Source organism: Salmo salar, chromosome 07 (genome assembly GCF_965601325.2).
Source record: "Salmo salar chromosome 07, fSalSal1, whole genome shotgun sequence".
NCBI lineage: Eukaryota > Metazoa > Chordata > Actinopteri > Salmoniformes > Salmonidae > Salmo > Salmo salar.
This window is the reverse complement of record NC_138297.1, coordinates 27,805,468-27,822,570: the sequence shown is the minus strand read 5'-3', so window position 1 is coordinate 27,822,570 and position 17,103 is coordinate 27,805,468. Positions and strand designations below refer to the sequence as shown.

The following is a 17,103-nucleotide window of genomic DNA, read 5'->3' as shown; positions in this document are numbered from 1 at the left end:
TATTTATCAAATTATATTTGTGATTGTGGCTGAATTTACTCCTGCCAGATGCCTTTTTATATAATGTTGCGCTGATGAACATTGTGCTACATTTTTGCCCTTTTAAGGCCATTCAAAAAGCTAACAAACGTTAGAAAACTACAGGGCTACTTCCTTGAAAATGTTGCGGCACTTTCGATGCACGTTGACACAACCATTGGAACAAAGTGTTGTTGTTTCGTAAACTCCATGTACAGTTGGATGAGATCACGGATGGCCAGCGATCAAGTGTCAGGGTCAGACACACAACAAGTCTCTGTGGCGCAATTGGTTAGCGCGTTAGACTGTTAATCTAAAGGTTGGTGGTTCGAGCCCACCCAGGGACGTGAGTTTTCAGTTTGTTGTGCTCCATGATGCGGATGTGACATCCTGGACCTGTAATGAGATTCCCTGTTACTTTGTCCTGCTGAGGGTCAATGCCAACACAAGCCTCTCTAGTGCAATCAGTTAGTGTGTTTGACAATCTATCTAAAGATTGGTGCTTCGACACCAGCCATGGGTGACATTTTTCAGATTGTAGCGATGTGAAACTTCCTGACTTGTAGTGAGCTTCCATGAGACTTTGGCCTGCTGAGGGTCAATATAATCACAAGTCTCTGTGGCGCAATTGGTTAGCGCCTTAGGCCGTTAGTTTAAAGGTTGGTGATTTGAGCCCACCCAGAGATGCTATCTTTCCATTTATAGTGATGTGGAAAGACCTTCCTGGATTTACAGTAAGCTCGCTTTTGACCTGCTTTGTTTCCTATTGTCACATGTGATTGGTGTGTTGTTGAACATGAAAGATGACAAGTTCCTATACCTGCTGCTATACTATACCTAAATGGCTGTCAATGGTCTCTGATATTATGTAACTCAATAGCTTGATCATTCTGTGGTCTCATTTACATTTTACATTTAAGTCATTTAGCAGACGCTCTTATCCAGAGCGACTTACAAATTGGTGCCTTCACCTTATAATATCCAGTGGAACAACCACTTTACAATAGTGCATCTAAATCTTTAAGGGGGGGTTAGAAGGATTACTTTATCCTATCCCAGGTATTCCTTAAAGAGGTGGGGTTTCAGGTGACTCCGGAAGGTGGTGATTGACTCCGCTGTCCTGGCGTCGTGAGGGAGCTTGTTCCACCATTGGTGTGCCAGAGCAGCGAACAGTTTTGACTGGGCTGAGCGGGAACTGTGCTTCCTCAGAGGTAGGGAGGCGAGCAGGCCAGAGGTGGATGAACGCAGTGCCCTTGTTTGGGTGTAGGGCCTGATCAGAGCCTGAAGGTACGGAGGTGCCGTTCCCCTCACAGCTCCATAGGCAAGCACCATGGTCTTGTAGCGGATGCGAGCTTCGACTGGAAGCCAGTGGAGAGAGCGGAGGAGTGGGGTGACGTGAGAGAACTTGGGAAGGTTGAACACCAGACGGGCTGCGGCGTTCTGGATGAGTTGTAGGGGTTTAATGGCACAGGCAGGGAGCCCAGCCAACAACGAGTTGCAGTAATCAAGACGGGAGATGACAAGTGCCTGGATTAGGACCTGCGCCGCTTCCTGTGTGAGGCAGGGTCGTACTCTGCGAATGTTGTAGAGCATGAACCTACAGGATCGGGTCACCGCCTTGATGTTAGTGGAGAACGACAGGGTGTTGTCCAGGGTCACGCCGAGGCTCTTAGCACTCTGGGAGGAGGACACAAGGGAGTTGTCAACCGTGATGGCGAGATCATGGAACGGGCAGTCCTTCCCCGGGAGGAAGAGCAGCTCCGTCTTGCCGAGGTTCAGCTTGAGGTGGTGATCCGTCATCCACACTGATATGTCTGCCAGACATGCAGAGATGCGATTCGCCACCTGGTTGTCAGAAGGGGGAAAGGAGAAGATTAATTGTGTGTCATCTGCATAGCAATGATATGAGAGACCATGTGAGGATATGACAGAGCCAAGTGACTTGGTGTATAGCGAGAATAGGAGAGGGCCTAGAACAGAGCCCTCACCAGTGCCCTCACCAGTGGTGAGAGCACGTGGTGCGGAGACAGATTCTCGCCACGCCACCTGGTAGGAGCGACCTGTCAGGTAGGACGCAATCCAAGCGTTGGCCACGCCGGAGATGCCCAGCTCGGAGAGGGTGGAGAGGAGGATCTGATGGTTCACAGTATCAAAGGCAGCAGATAGGTCTAGAAGGATGAGAGCAGAGAAGAGAGAGTTAGCTTTAGCAGTGCGGAGAGCCTCCGTGACACAGAGAAGAGCAGTCTCAGTTGAATGCCCAGTCTTGAAACCAGACTGATTAGGATCAAGAAGGTCATTCTGAGAGAGATAGCAAGAGAGCTGGCCAAGGACGGCACGTTCAAGAGTTTTGGAGAGAAAGGAAAGAAGGGATACTGGTCTGTAGTTGTTGACATCGGAGGGATCGAGTGTAGGTTTTTTCAGAAGGGGTGCAACTCTCGCTCTCTTGAAGACGGAAGGGACGTAGCCAGCGGTCAAGGATGAGTTGATGAGCGAGGTGAGGTAGGGGAGAAGGTCTCCGGAAATGGTCTGGAGAAGAGAGGAGGGGATAGGGTCAAGTGGGCAGGTTGTTGGGCGGCCAGCCGTCACAAGACGCGAGATTTCATCTGGAGAGAGAGGGGAGAAAGAGGTCAAAGCACAGGGTAGGGCAGTGTGAGCAGGACCAGCGGTGTCGTTTGACTTAGCAAACGAGGATCGGATGTCGTCAACCTTCTTTTCAAAATGGTTGACGAAGTCATCCGCAGAGAGGGAGGAGGGGGGGGGGGAGGGGGAGGAGGATTCAGGAGGGAGGAGAAGGTAGCAAAGAGCTTCCTAGGGTTAGAGGCAGATGCTTGGAGTTTAGAGAGGTAGAAAGTGGCTTTAGCAGCAGAGACAGAAGAGGAAAATGTAGAGAGGAGGGAGTGAAAGGATGCCAGGTCCGCAGGGAGGCGAGTTTTCCTCCATTTCCGCTCGGCTGCCCGGAGCCCTGTTCTGTGAGCTCGCAGTGAGTCGTCGAGCCACGGAGCAGGAGGGGAGGACCGAGCCGGCCTGGAGGATAGGGGACAGAGGAAATCAAAGGATGCAGAGAGGGAGGAGAGGAGGGTTGAGGAGGCAGAATCAGGAGATAGGTTGGAGAAGGTTTGAGCAGAGGGAAGAGATGATAGGATGGAAGAGGAGAGAGTAGCGGGAGAGAGAGAGCGAAGGTTGGGACGGCGCAATACCATCCGAGTAGGGGCAGAGTGAGAAGTGTTGGATGAGAGCGAGAGGGAAAAGGATACAAGGTAGTGGTCGGAGACTTGGAGGGGAGTTGCAATGAGATTAGTGGAAGAACAGCATCTAGTAAAGATGAGGTCAAGCGTATTGCCTGCCTTGTGAGTAGGGGGGGAAGGTGAGAGGGTGAGGTCAAAAGAGGAGAGGAGTGGAAAGAAGGAGGCAGAGAGGAATGAGTCAAAGGTAGACGTGGGGAGGTTAAAGTCACCCAGAACTGTGAGAGGTGAGCCATCCTCAGGAAAGGAACTTATCAAGGCGTCAAGCTCATTGATGAACTCTCCAAGGGAACCTGGAGGGCGATAAATGATAAGGATGTTAAGCTTGAAAGGGCTGGTAACTGTGACAGCATGGAATTCAAATGAGGAGATAGACAGATGGGTCAGGGGAGAAAGAGAGAATGTCCACTTGGGAGAGATGAGGATTCCAGTGCCACCACCCCGCTGGCTCGATGCTCTAGGGGTATGCGAGAACACGTAGGCAGACGAGGAGAGAGCAGTAGGAGTAGCAGTGTTATCTGTGGTAATCCATGTTTCTGTCAGCGCCAGGAAGTCTAGGGACTGGAGGGTAGCATAGGCTGAGATGAACTCAGCCTTGTTGGCCGCAGACCGGCAGTTCCAGAGGCTGCCGGAGACCTGGAACTCCACGTGGGTCGTGCGCGTTGGGACCACCAGGTTAGAGTGGCAGCGGCCACGCGGTGTGGAGCGTTTGTATGGCCTGTGCAGAGGGGAGAGAACAGGGATAGACAGACACATAGTAGACAAGCTACAGAAGAGGCTACGCTAATGCAAAGGAGATTGGAATGACAAGTGGACTACACGTCTCGAATGTTCAGAAAGTTAAGCTTACGTTGCAAAAATCTTATTGACTAAAATGACGAAAAATGATACAGTACTGCTGGCTGGTGGAGTAGGCTAGCTAGCAGTGGCTGCGTTGTTGACTTTGAATGTGTAGCTGGCAAGGTAACCTCGATAGTTTCAGTACTACACCTTGTCATGAAACAAAGCAACTTTGTAGCTAGCTAGCTAACATAACACTAATCAAGACGTTCCTTGTAATGTATTTAGTTTCTACAATGCTGCTCGTCGGTAATAGTTGGCTGGGTTAGGAAAAATGGTGTCGCGGGGGACGGAAATAGCTGGCTAGCTAACCTCGATGGCTGGCTAGCTGACCTCGGTAATTACTAAACTACACAATTATCAAGCTATGACAAAGACAACTAAGTAGCTAGCTAGCTAACACTGCACTAGTCAAATCGTTCCGTTGTAAAGTATTAGTATCTACAGCGCTGCTAGTCGGTAACGGTTGGCTAGCTAGCAGTGGGTTAATGATGACTAGGTGTGTTGACTAAGTCTGGCGCCACGTCGTGGCTGGCTAGCTCACCTCAACAATTACTCAAACTACACAATTATCTTAGATACAGAGACAGCAAAGACAACTATGTAGCTGGCTAACTAACACTAACACCACACTAATCAAGTCGTTACGTTGTAATGTAATCGTTTCTACAGTGCTGCTAGTCGGTAGAAGTTGGCTAGCTAGCAGTGATGACTACGTTAGGAGGACTACGTTAGGAGGACGAAGATAGCTAGCCTCGATATTTACTCTAATTACTCTAAACTACACAATTATCTTTGATACAAAGACGGCTATGTAGCTAGCTAAGAAGAATTGCTCAGATCAAACAAATCAAGCCGTTGTAATGTAGTGAAGTGTAATATTACCTGTGGAGCGAAGCGTAGTGCGACTGCTCGCTCCAAACCGGAAGTTGTTTCCATGGAACATATCATTTATTCATATTAATACGGCAAGTATGACAATGGAAATGATGTCAATCTGGCATGAAAACCCTTAGCATTTAAATGTATTTCGCTTGAAGGACAATGTTGGTCCAGTATGTGTGTGTTTGTGTGAATATGTGTGCCTATACGCCATGAAAGTGACTCGCCATTACATCATTCTTCCAGGGTCAGTCCCCTAATTATTTTGAATGGGCTTGGCGATCATATATTACATTCGTGAAAACGCAGTTGTTTAAGATATATATTTATCAAATTATATTTGTGATTGTGGCTGAATTTACTCCTGCCAGATGCCTTTTTATATAATGTTGCGCTGACGAACATTGTGCTACATTTTTGCCCTTTTAAGACCATTCAAAAAGCTAACAAACGTTAGAAAACTACAGGGCTACTTCCTTGAAAATTTTGCGGCACTTTCGATGCACGTTGACACAACCATTGGAACAAAGTGTTGTTGTTTCGTAAACTCCATGTACAGTTGGATGAGATCACGGATGGCCAGCGATCAAGTGTCAGGGTCAGACACACAACAAGTCTCTGTGGCGCAATTGGTTAGCGCGTTAGACTGTTAATCAAAAGGTTGGTGGTTTGAGAACACCCAGGGACGAGAGTTTTCAGTTTGTTGTGCTCCATGATGCGGATGTGACATCCTGGACCTGTAATGAGATTCCCTGTTACTTTGTCCTGCTGAGGGTCAATGCCAACACAAGCCTCTCTAGTGCAATCAGTTAGTGTGTTTGACAATCTATCTAAAGATTGGTGCTTCGACACCAGCCATGGATGACTTTTTTCAGATTGTAGCGATGTGAAACTTCCTGACTTGTAGTGAGCTTCCATGAGACTTTGGCTTGCTGAGGGTCAATATAATCACAAGTCTCTGTGGCGCAATTGGTTAGCGCCTTAGGCCGTTAGTTTAAAGGTTGATGATTTTAGCCCACCCAGAGATGCTATCTTTCCATTTATAGTGATGTGGAAAGACCTTCCTGGATTTACAGTAAGCTCGCTTTTGACCTGCTTTGTTTCCTATTGTCACATGTGATTGGTGTGTTGTTGAACATGAAAGATGACAAGTTCCTATACCTGCTGCTATACTATACCTAAATGGCTGTAAATGGTCTCTGATATTATGTTACTCAATAGCTTGATCATTCTGTGGTCTCCATGGAACATATCATTTATTCATATTAATCCGGCAAGTATGACAATGTAAATGATGTCAATCTGGCATGAAAACCCTTAGCATTTAAATGTATTTCGCTTGAAGGACAATGTTGGTCCAGTATGTGTGTGTTTTTGTGAATATGTGTGCCTATACGCAATGAAAGTGACTCGCCATTACATCATTCTTCCAGGGTCAGTCCCCTAATTATTTTCAATGGGCTTGGCGATCATATATTACATTCGTTTAAACGCAGTTGTTTAAGATATATATTTATCAAATTATATTTGTGATTGTGGCTGAATTTACTCCTGCCAGATGCCTTTTTATATAATGTTGCGCTGATGAACATTGTGCTACATTTTTGCCCTTTTAAGGCCATTCAAAAAGCTAACAAACGTTAGAAAACTACAGGGCTACTTCCTTGAAAATGTTGCGGCACTTTCGATGCACGTTGACACAACCATTGGAACAAAGTGTTGTTGTTTCGTAAACTCCATGTACAGTTGGATGAGATCACGGATGGCCAGCGATCAAGTGTCAGGGTCAGACACACAACAAGTCTCTGTGGCGCAATTGGTTAGCGCGTTAGACTGTTAATCTAAAGGTTGGTGGTTCGAGCCCACCCAGGGACGTGAGTTTTCAGTTTGTTGTGCTCCATGATGCGGATGTGACATCCTGGACCTGTAATGAGATTCCCTGTTACTTTGTCCTGCTGAGGGTCAATGCCAACACAAGCCTCTCTAGTGCAATCAGTTAGTGTGTTTGACAATCTATCTAAAGATTGGTGCTTCGACACCAGCCATGGGTGACATTTTTCAGATTGTAGCGATGTGAAACTTCCTGACTTGTAGTGAGCTTCCATGAGACTTTGGCCTGCTGAGGGTCAATATAATCACAAGTCTCTGTGGCGCAATTGGTTAGCGCCTTAGGCCGTTAGTTTAAAGGTTGGTGATTTGAGCCCACCCAGAGATGCTATCTTTCCATTTATAGTGATGTGGAAAGACCTTCCTGGATTTACAGTAAGCTCGCTTTTGACCTGCTTTGTTTCCTATTGTCACATGTGATTGGTGTGTTGTTGAACATGAAAGATGACAAGTTCCTATACCTGCTGCTATACTATACCTAAATGGCTGTCAATGGTCTCTGATATTATGTAACTCAATAGCTTGATCATTCTGTGGTCTCATTTACATTTTACATTTAAGTCATTTAGCAGACGCTCTTATCCAGAGCGACTTACAAATTGGTGCCTTCACCTTATAATATCCAGTGGAACAACCACTTTACAATAGTGCATCTAAATCTTTAAGGGGGGGTTAGAAGGATTACTTTATCCTATCCCAGGTATTCCTTAAAGAGGTGGGGTTTCAGGTGACTCCGGAAGGTGGTGATTGACTCCGCTGTCCTGGCGTCGTGAGGGAGCTTGTTCCACCATTGGTGTGCCAGAGCAGCGAACAGTTTTGACTGGGCTGAGCGGGAACTGTGCTTCCTCAGAGGTAGGGAGGCGAGCAGGCCAGAGGTGGATGAACGCAGTGCCCTTGTTTGGGTGTAGGGCCTGATCAGAGCCTGAAGGTACGGAGGTGCCGTTCCCCTCACAGCTCCATAGGCAAGCACCATGGTCTTGTAGCGGATGCGAGCTTCGACTGGAAGCCAGTGGAGAGAGCGGAGGAGTGGGGTGACGTGAGAGAACTTGGGAAGGTTGAACACCAGACGGGCTGCGGCGTTCTGGATGAGTTGTAGGGGTTTAATGGCACAGGCAGGGAGCCCAGCCAACAACGAGTTGCAGTAATCAAGACGGGAGATGACAAGTGCCTGGATTAGGACCTGCGCCGCTTCCTGTGTGAGGCAGGGTCGTACTCTGCGAATGTTGTAGAGCATGAACCTACAGGATCGGGTCACCGCCTTGATGTTAGTGGAGAACGACAGGGTGTTGTCCAGGGTCACGCCGAGGCTCTTAGCACTCTGGGAGGAGGACACAAGGGAGTTGTCAACCGTGATGGCGAGATCATGGAACGGGCAGTCCTTCCCCGGGAGGAAGAGCAGCTCCGTCTTGCCGAGGTTCAGCTTGAGGTGGTGATCCGTCATCCACACTGATATGTCTGCCAGACATGCAGAGATGCGATTCGCCACCTGGTTGTCAGAAGGGGGAAAGGAGAAGATTAATTGTGTGTCATCTGCATAGCAATGATATGAGAGACCATGTGAGGATATGACAGAGCCAAGTGACTTGGTGTATAGCGAGAATAGGAGAGGGCCTAGAACAGAGCCCTCACCAGTGCCCTCACCAGTGGTGAGAGCACGTGGTGCGGAGACAGATTCTCGCCACGCCACCTGGTAGGAGCGACCTGTCAGGTAGGACGCAATCCAAGCGTTGGCCACGCCGGAGATGCCCAGCTCGGAGAGGGTGGAGAGGAGGATCTGATGGTTCACAGTATCAAAGGCAGCAGATAGGTCTAGAAGGATGAGAGCAGAGAAGAGAGAGTTAGCTTTAGCAGTGCGGAGAGCCTCCGTGACACAGAGAAGAGCAGTCTCAGTTGAATGCCCAGTCTTGAAACCAGACTGATTAGGATCAAGAAGGTCATTCTGAGAGAGATAGCAAGAGAGCTGGCCAAGGACGGCACGTTCAAGAGTTTTGGAGAGAAAGGAAAGAAGGGATACTGGTCTGTAGTTGTTGACATCGGAGGGATCGAGTGTAGGTTTTTTCAGAAGGGGTGCAACTCTCGCTCTCTTGAAGACGGAAGGGACGTAGCCAGCGGTCAAGGATGAGTTGATGAGCGAGGTGAGGTAGGGGAGAAGGTCTCCGGAAATGGTCTGGAGAAGAGAGGAGGGGATAGGGTCAAGTGGGCAGGTTGTTGGGCGGCCAGCCGTCACAAGACGCGAGATTTCATCTGGAGAGAGAGGGGAGAAAGAGGTCAAAGCACAGGGTAGGGCAGTGTGAGCAGGACCAGCGGTGTCGTTTGACTTAGCAAACGAGGATCGGATGTCGTCAACCTTCTTTTCAAAATGGTTGACGAAGTCATCCGCAGAGAGGGAGGAGGGGGGGGGGAGGGGGAGGAGGATTCAGGAGGGAGGAGAAGGTAGCAAAGAGCTTCCTAGGGTTAGAGGCAGATGCTTGGAGTTTAGAGAGGTAGAAAGTGGCTTTAGCAGCAGAGACAGAAGAGGAAAATGTAGAGAGGAGGGAGTGAAAGGATGCCAGGTCCGCAGGGAGGCGAGTTTTCCTCCATTTCCGCTCGGCTGCCCGGAGCCCTGTTCTGTGAGCTCGCAGTGAGTCGTCGAGCCACGGAGCAGGAGGGGAGGACCGAGCCGGCCTGGAGGATAGGGGACAGAGGAAATCAAAGGATGCAGAGAGGGAGGAGAGGAGGGTTGAGGAGGCAGAATCAGGAGATAGGTTGGAGAAGGTTTGAGCAGAGGGAAGAGATGATAGGATGGAAGAGGAGAGAGTAGCGGGAGAGAGAGAGCGAAGGTTGGGACGGCGCAATACCATCCGAGTAGGGGCAGAGTGAGAAGTGTTGGATGAGAGCGAGAGGGAAAAGGATACAAGGTAGTGGTCGGAGACTTGGAGGGGAGTTGCAATGAGATTAGTGGAAGAACAGCATCTAGTAAAGATGAGGTCAAGCGTATTGCCTGCCTTGTGAGTAGGGGGGGAAGGTGAGAGGGTGAGGTCAAAAGAGGAGAGGAGTGGAAAGAAGGAGGCAGAGAGGAATGAGTCAAAGGTAGACGTGGGGAGGTTAAAGTCACCCAGAACTGTGAGAGGTGAGCCATCCTCAGGAAAGGAACTTATCAAGGCGTCAAGCTCATTGATGAACTCTCCAAGGGAACCTGGAGGGCGATAAATGATAAGGATGTTAAGCTTGAAAGGGCTGGTAACTGTGACAGCATGGAATTCAAATGAGGAGATAGACAGATGGGTCAGGGGAGAAAGAGAGAATGTCCACTTGGGAGAGATGAGGATTCCAGTGCCACCACCCCGCTGGCTCGATGCTCTAGGGGTATGCGAGAACACGTAGGCAGACGAGGAGAGAGCAGTAGGAGTAGCAGTGTTATCTGTGGTAATCCATGTTTCTGTCAGCGCCAGGAAGTCTAGGGACTGGAGGGTAGCATAGGCTGAGATGAACTCAGCCTTGTTGGCCGCAGACCGGCAGTTCCAGAGGCTGCCGGAGACCTGGAACTCCACGTGGGTCGTGCGCGTTGGGACCACCAGGTTAGAGTGGCAGCGGCCACGCGGTGTGGAGCGTTTGTATGGCCTGTGCAGAGGGGAGAGAACAGGGATAGACAGACACATAGTAGACAAGCTACAGAAGAGGCTACGCTAATGCAAAGGAGATTGGAATGACAAGTGGACTACACGTCTCGAATGTTCAGAAAGTTAAGCTTACGTTGCAAAAATCTTATTGACTAAAATGACGAAAAATGATACAGTACTGCTGGCTGGTGGAGTAGGCTAGCTAGCAGTGGCTGCGTTGTTGACTTTGAATGTGTAGCTGGCAAGGTAACCTCGATAGTTTCAGTACTACACCTTGTCATGAAACAAAGCAACTTTGTAGCTAGCTAGCTAACATAACACTAATCAAGACGTTCCTTGTAATGTATTTAGTTTCTACAATGCTGCTCGTCGGTAATAGTTGGCTGGGTTAGGAAAAATGGTGTCGCGGGGGACGGAAATAGCTGGCTAGCTAACCTCGATGGCTGGCTAGCTGACCTCGGTAATTACTAAACTACACAATTATCAAGCTATGACAAAGACAACTAAGTAGCTAGCTAGCTAACACTGCACTAGTCAAATCGTTCCGTTGTAAAGTATTAGTATCTACAGCGCTGCTAGTCGGTAACGGTTGGCTAGCTAGCAGTGGGTTAATGATGACTAGGTGTGTTGACTAAGTCTGGCGCCACGTCGTGGCTGGCTAGCTCACCTCAACAATTACTCAAACTACACAATTATCTTAGATACAGAGACAGCAAAGACAACTATGTAGCTGGCTAACTAACACTAACACCACACTAATCAAGTCGTTACGTTGTAATGTAATCGTTTCTACAGTGCTGCTAGTCGGTAGAAGTTGGCTAGCTAGCAGTGATGACTACGTTAGGAGGACTACGTTAGGAGGACGAAGATAGCTAGCCTCGATATTTACTCTAATTACTCTAAACTACACAATTATCTTTGATACAAAGACGGCTATGTAGCTAGCTAAGAAGAATTGCTCAGATCAAACAAATCAAGCCGTTGTAATGTAGTGAAGTGTAATATTACCTGTGGAGCGAAGCGTAGTGCGACTGCTCGCTCCAAACCGGAAGTTGTTTCCATGGAACATATCATTTATTCATATTAATACGGCAAGTATGACAATGGAAATGATGTCAATCTGGCATGAAAACCCTTAGCATTTAAATGTATTTCGCTTGAAGGACAATGTTGGTCCAGTATGTGTGTGTTTGTGTGAATATGTGTGCCTATACGCCATGAAAGTGACTCGCCATTACATCATTCTTCCAGGGTCAGTCCCCTAATTATTTTGAATGGGCTTGGCGATCATATATTACATTCGTGAAAACGCAGTTGTTTAAGATATATATTTATCAAATTATATTTGTGATTGTGGCTGAATTTACTCCTGCCAGATGCCTTTTTATATAATGTTGCGCTGACGAACATTGTGCTACATTTTTGCCCTTTTAAGACCATTCAAAAAGCTAACAAACGTTAGAAAACTACAGGGCTACTTCCTTGAAAATTTTGCGGCACTTTCGATGCACGTTGACACAACCATTGGAACAAAGTGTTGTTGTTTCGTAAACTCCATGTACAGTTGGATGAGATCACGGATGGCCAGCGATCAAGTGTCAGGGTCAGACACACAACAAGTCTCTGTGGCGCAATTGGTTAGCGCGTTAGACTGTTAATCAAAAGGTTGGTGGTTTGAGAACACCCAGGGACGAGAGTTTTCAGTTTGTTGTGCTCCATGATGCGGATGTGACATCCTGGACCTGTAATGAGATTCCCTGTTACTTTGTCCTGCTGAGGGTCAATGCCAACACAAGCCTCTCTAGTGCAATCAGTTAGTGTGTTTGACAATCTATCTAAAGATTGGTGCTTCGACACCAGCCATGGATGACTTTTTTCAGATTGTAGCGATGTGAAACTTCCTGACTTGTAGTGAGCTTCCATGAGACTTTGGCTTGCTGAGGGTCAATATAATCACAAGTCTCTGTGGCGCAATTGGTTAGCGCCTTAGGCCGTTAGTTTAAAGGTTGATGATTTTAGCCCACCCAGAGATGCTATCTTTCCATTTATAGTGATGTGGAAAGACCTTCCTGGATTTACAGTAAGCTCGCTTTTGACCTGCTTTGTTTCCTATTGTCACATGTGATTGGTGTGTTGTTGAACATGAAAGATGACAAGTTCCTATACCTGCTGCTATACTATACCTAAATGGCTGTAAATGGTCTCTGATATTATGTTACTCAATAGCTTGATCATTCTGTGGTCTCCATGGAACATATCATTTATTCATATTAATCCGGCAAGTATGACAATGTAAATGATGTCAATCTGGCATGAAAACCCTTAGCATTTAAATGTATTTCGCTTGAAGGACAATGTTGGTCCAGTATGTGTGTGTTTTTGTGAATATGTGTGCCTATACGCAATGAAAGTGACTCGCCATTACATCATTCTTCCAGGGTCAGTCCCCTAATTATTTTCAATGGGCTTGGCGATCATATATTACATTCGTTTAAACGCAGTTGTTTAAGATATATATTTATCAAATTATATTTGTGATTGTGGCTGAATTTACTCCTGCCAGATGCCTTTTTATATAATGTTGCGCTGATGAACATTGTGCTACATTTTTGCCCTTTTAAGGCCATTCAAAAAGCTAACAAACGTTAGAAAACTACAGGGCTACTTCCTTGAAAATGTTGCGGCACTTTCGATGCACGTTGACACAACCATTGGAACAAAGTGTTGTTGTTTCGTAAACTCCATGTACAGTTGGATGAGATCACGGATGGCCAGCGATCAAGTGTCAGGGTCAGACACACAACAAGTCTCTGTGGCGCAATTGGTTAGCGCGTTAGACTGTTAATCTAAAGGTTGGTGGTTCGAGCCCACCCAGGGACGTGAGTTTTCAGTTTGTTGTGCTCCATGATGCGGATGTGACATCCTGGACCTGTAATGAGATTCCCTGTTACTTTGTCCTGCTGAGGGTCAATGCCAACACAAGCCTCTCTAGTGCAATCAGTTAGTGTGTTTGACAATCTATCTAAAGATTGGTGCTTCGACACCAGCCATGGGTGACATTTTTCAGATTGTAGCGATGTGAAACTTCCTGACTTGTAGTGAGCTTCCATGAGACTTTGGCCTGCTGAGGGTCAATATAATCACAAGTCTCTGTGGCGCAATTGGTTAGCGCCTTAGGCCGTTAGTTTAAAGGTTGGTGATTTGAGCCCACCCAGAGATGCTATCTTTCCATTTATAGTGATGTGGAAAGACCTTCCTGGATTTACAGTAAGCTCGCTTTTGACCTGCTTTGTTTCCTATTGTCACATGTGATTGGTGTGTTGTTGAACATGAAAGATGACAAGTTCCTACACCTGCTGCTATACTATACCTAAATGGCTGTCAATGGTCTCTGATATTATGTTACTCAATAGCTTGATCATTCTGTGGTCTCCATGGAACATATCATTTATTCATATTGATCCGGCAAGTATGACAATGTAAATGATGTCAATCTGGCATGAAAACCCTTAGCATTTAAATGTATTTCGCTTGAAGGACAATGTTGGTCCAGTATGTGTGTGTTTGTGTGAATATGTGTGCCTATACGCCATGAAAGTGACTCGCCATTACATCATTCTTCCAGGGTCAGTCCCCTAATTATTTTGAATGGGCTTGGCGATCATATATTACATTCGTGAAAACGCAGTTGTTTAAGATATATATTTATCAAATTATATTCGTGATTGTGGCTGAATTTACTCCTGCCAGATGCCTTTTTATATAATGTTGCGCTGACGAACATTGTGCTACATTTTTGCCCTTTTAAGGCCATTCAAAAAGCTAACAAACGTTAGAAAACTACAGGGCTACTTCCTTGAAAATGTTGCGGCACTTTCGATGCACGTTGACACAACCATTGGAACAAAGTGTTGTTGTTTCGTAAACTCCATGTACAGTTGGATGAGATCACGGATGGCCAGCGATCAAGTGTCAGGGTCAGACACACAACAAGTCTCTGTGGCGCAATTGGTTAGCGCGTTAGACTGTTAATCTAAAGGTTGGTGGTTCGAGCCCACCCAGGGACGAGAGTTTTCAGTTTGTTGTGCTCCATGATGCGGATGTGACATCCTGGACCTGTAATGAGATTCCCTGTTACTTTGTCCTGCTGAGGGTCAATGCCAACACAAGCCTCTCTAGTGCAATCAGTTAGTGTGTTTGACAATCTATCTAAAGATTGGTGCTTCGACACCAGCCATGGATGACATTTTTCAGATTGTAGCGATGTGAAACTTCCTGACTTGTAGTGAGCTTCCATGAGACTTTGGCCTGCTGAGGGTCAATATAATCACAAGTCTCTGTGGCGCAATTGGTTAGCGCCTTAGGCCGTTAGTTTAAAGGTTGGTGATTTGAGCCCACCCAGAGATGCTATCTTTCCATTTATAGTGATGTGGAAAGACCTTCCTGTATTTACAGTAAGCTCGCTTTTGACCTGCTTTGTTTCCTATTGTCACATGTGATTGGTGTGTTGTTGAACATGAAAGATGACAAGTTCCTATACCTGCTGCTATACTATACCAAAATGGCTGTCAATGGTCTCCGATATTATGTTACTCAATAGCTTGATCATTCTGTGGTCTCCATGGAACATATCATTTATTCATATTGATCCGGCAAGTATGACAATGTAAATTATGTCAATCTGCCATGAAAACCCTTAGCATTTAAATGTATTTCGCTTGAAGGACAATGTTGGTCCAGTATGTGTGTGTTTGTGTGAATATGTGTGCCTATACGCCATGAAAGTGACTCGCCATTACATCATTCTTCCAGGGTCAGTCCCCTAATTATTTTGAATGGGCTTGGCGATCATATATTACATTCGTGAAAACGCAGTTGTTTAAGATATATATTTATCAAATTATATTTGTGATTGTGGCTGAATTTACTCCTGCCAGATGCCTTTTTATATAATGTTGCGCTGACGAACATTGTGCGACATTTTTGCCCTTTTAAGGCCATTCAAAAAGCTAACAAACGTTAGAAAACTACTGGGCTACTTCCTTGAAAATGTTGCGGCACTTTCGATGCACGTTGACACAACCATTGGAACAAAGTGTTGTTGTTTCGTAAACTCCATGTACAGTTGGATGAGATCACGGATGGCCAGCGATCAAGTGTCAGGGTCAGACACACAACAAGTCTCTGTGGCGCAATTGGTTAGCGCGTTAGACTGTTAATCTAAAGGTTGGTGGTTCGAGCCCACCCTGGGACGAGAGTTTTCAGTTTGTTGTGCTCCATGATGCGGATGTGACATCCTGGACCTGTAATGAGATTCCCTGTTCCTTTGTCCAGCTGAGGGTCAATGCCAACACAAGCCTCTCTAGTGCAATCAGTTAGTGTGTTTGACAAGCTATCTAAAGATTGGTGCTTCGACACCACCCATGGAAGACATTTTTCAGATTGTAGCGATGTGAAACTTCCTGACTTGTAGTGAGCTTCCATGAGACTTTGGCCTGCTGAGGGTCAATATAATCACACGTCTCTGTGGCGCAATTGGTTAGCGCCTTAGGCCGTTAGTTTAAAGGTTGGTGATTTGAGCCCACCCAGAGATGCTATCTTTCCATTTATAGTGATGTGGAAAGACCTTCCTGGATTTACAGTAAGCTCGCTTTTGACCTGCTTTGTTTCCTATTGTCACATGTGATTGGTGTGTTGTTGAACATGAAAGATGACAAGTTCCTATACCTGCTGCTATACTATACCAAAATGGCTGTCAATGGTCTCCGATATTATGTAACTCAATAGCTTGATCATTCTGTGGTCTCCATGGAACATATCATTTATTCATATTAATCCGGCAAGTATGACAATGTAAATGATGTCAATCTGGCATGAAAACCCTTAGCATTTAAATGTATTTCGCTTGAAGGACAATGTTGGTCCAGTATGTGTGTGTTTGTGTGAATATGTGTGCCTATACGCCATGAAAGTGACTCGCCATTACATCATTCTTCCAGGGTCAGTCCCCTAATTATTTTGAATGGGCTTGGCGATCATATATTACATTCGTGAAAACGCAGTTGTTTAAGATATATATTTATCAAATTATATTTGTGATTGTGGCTGAATTTACTCCTGCCAGATGCCTTTTTATATAATGTTGCGCTGACGAACATTGTGCGACATTTTTGCCCTTTTAAGGCCATTCAAAAAGCTAACAAACGTTAGAAAACTACTGGGCTACTTCCTTGAAAATGTTGCGGCACTTTCGATGCACGTTGACACAACCATTGGAACAAAGTGTTGTTGTTTCGTAAACTCCATGTACAGTTGGATGAGATCACGGATGGCCAGCGATCAAGTGTCAGGGTCAGACACACAACAAGTCTCTGTGGCGCAATTGGTTAGCGCGTTAGACTGTTAATCTAAAGGTTGGTGGTTCGAGCCCACCCTGGGACGAGAGTTTTCAGTTTGTTGTGCTCCATGATGCGGATGTGACATCCTGGACCTGTAATGAGATTCCCTGTTCCTTTGTCCAGCTGAGGGTCAATGCCAACACAAGCCTCTCTAGTGCAATCAGTTAGTGTGTTTGACAAGCTATCTAAAGATTGGTACTTCGACACCACCCATGGAAGACATTTTTCAGATTGTAG

At 46.2% G+C, this 17,103-nt stretch overlaps 6 non-coding genes across 6 annotated transcripts; all 6 read left to right on the top strand.

Annotated features, from left to right (window-relative positions):
* Positions 1–291: 291 nt before the first annotated feature.
* On the top strand, positions 292–365 carry trnan-guu (transfer RNA asparagine (anticodon GUU)). Its single transcript has one exon. It is a non-coding gene; the product is annotated as a tRNA-Asn (tRNA).
* A 6,418-nt stretch (positions 366–6,783) lies between these two features.
* trnan-guu (transfer RNA asparagine (anticodon GUU)) lies at positions 6,784–6,857 on the top strand. The gene has a single exon. It is a non-coding gene; the product is annotated as a tRNA-Asn (tRNA).
* A 6,417-nt stretch (positions 6,858–13,274) lies between these two features.
* Positions 13,275–13,348, top strand: trnan-guu (transfer RNA asparagine (anticodon GUU)). The gene has a single exon. It is a non-coding gene; the product is annotated as a tRNA-Asn (tRNA).
* Positions 13,349–14,461: 1,113 nt separating this feature from the next.
* Positions 14,462–14,535, top strand: trnan-guu (transfer RNA asparagine (anticodon GUU)). Its single transcript has one exon. It is a non-coding gene; the product is annotated as a tRNA-Asn (tRNA).
* A 1,113-nt stretch (positions 14,536–15,648) lies between these two features.
* On the top strand, positions 15,649–15,722 carry trnan-guu (transfer RNA asparagine (anticodon GUU)). The gene has a single exon. It is a non-coding gene; the product is annotated as a tRNA-Asn (tRNA).
* Positions 15,723–16,835: 1,113 nt separating this feature from the next.
* On the top strand, positions 16,836–16,909 carry trnan-guu (transfer RNA asparagine (anticodon GUU)). The gene has a single exon. It is a non-coding gene; the product is annotated as a tRNA-Asn (tRNA).
* The last annotated feature ends 194 nt before the right edge of the window (positions 16,910–17,103 follow it).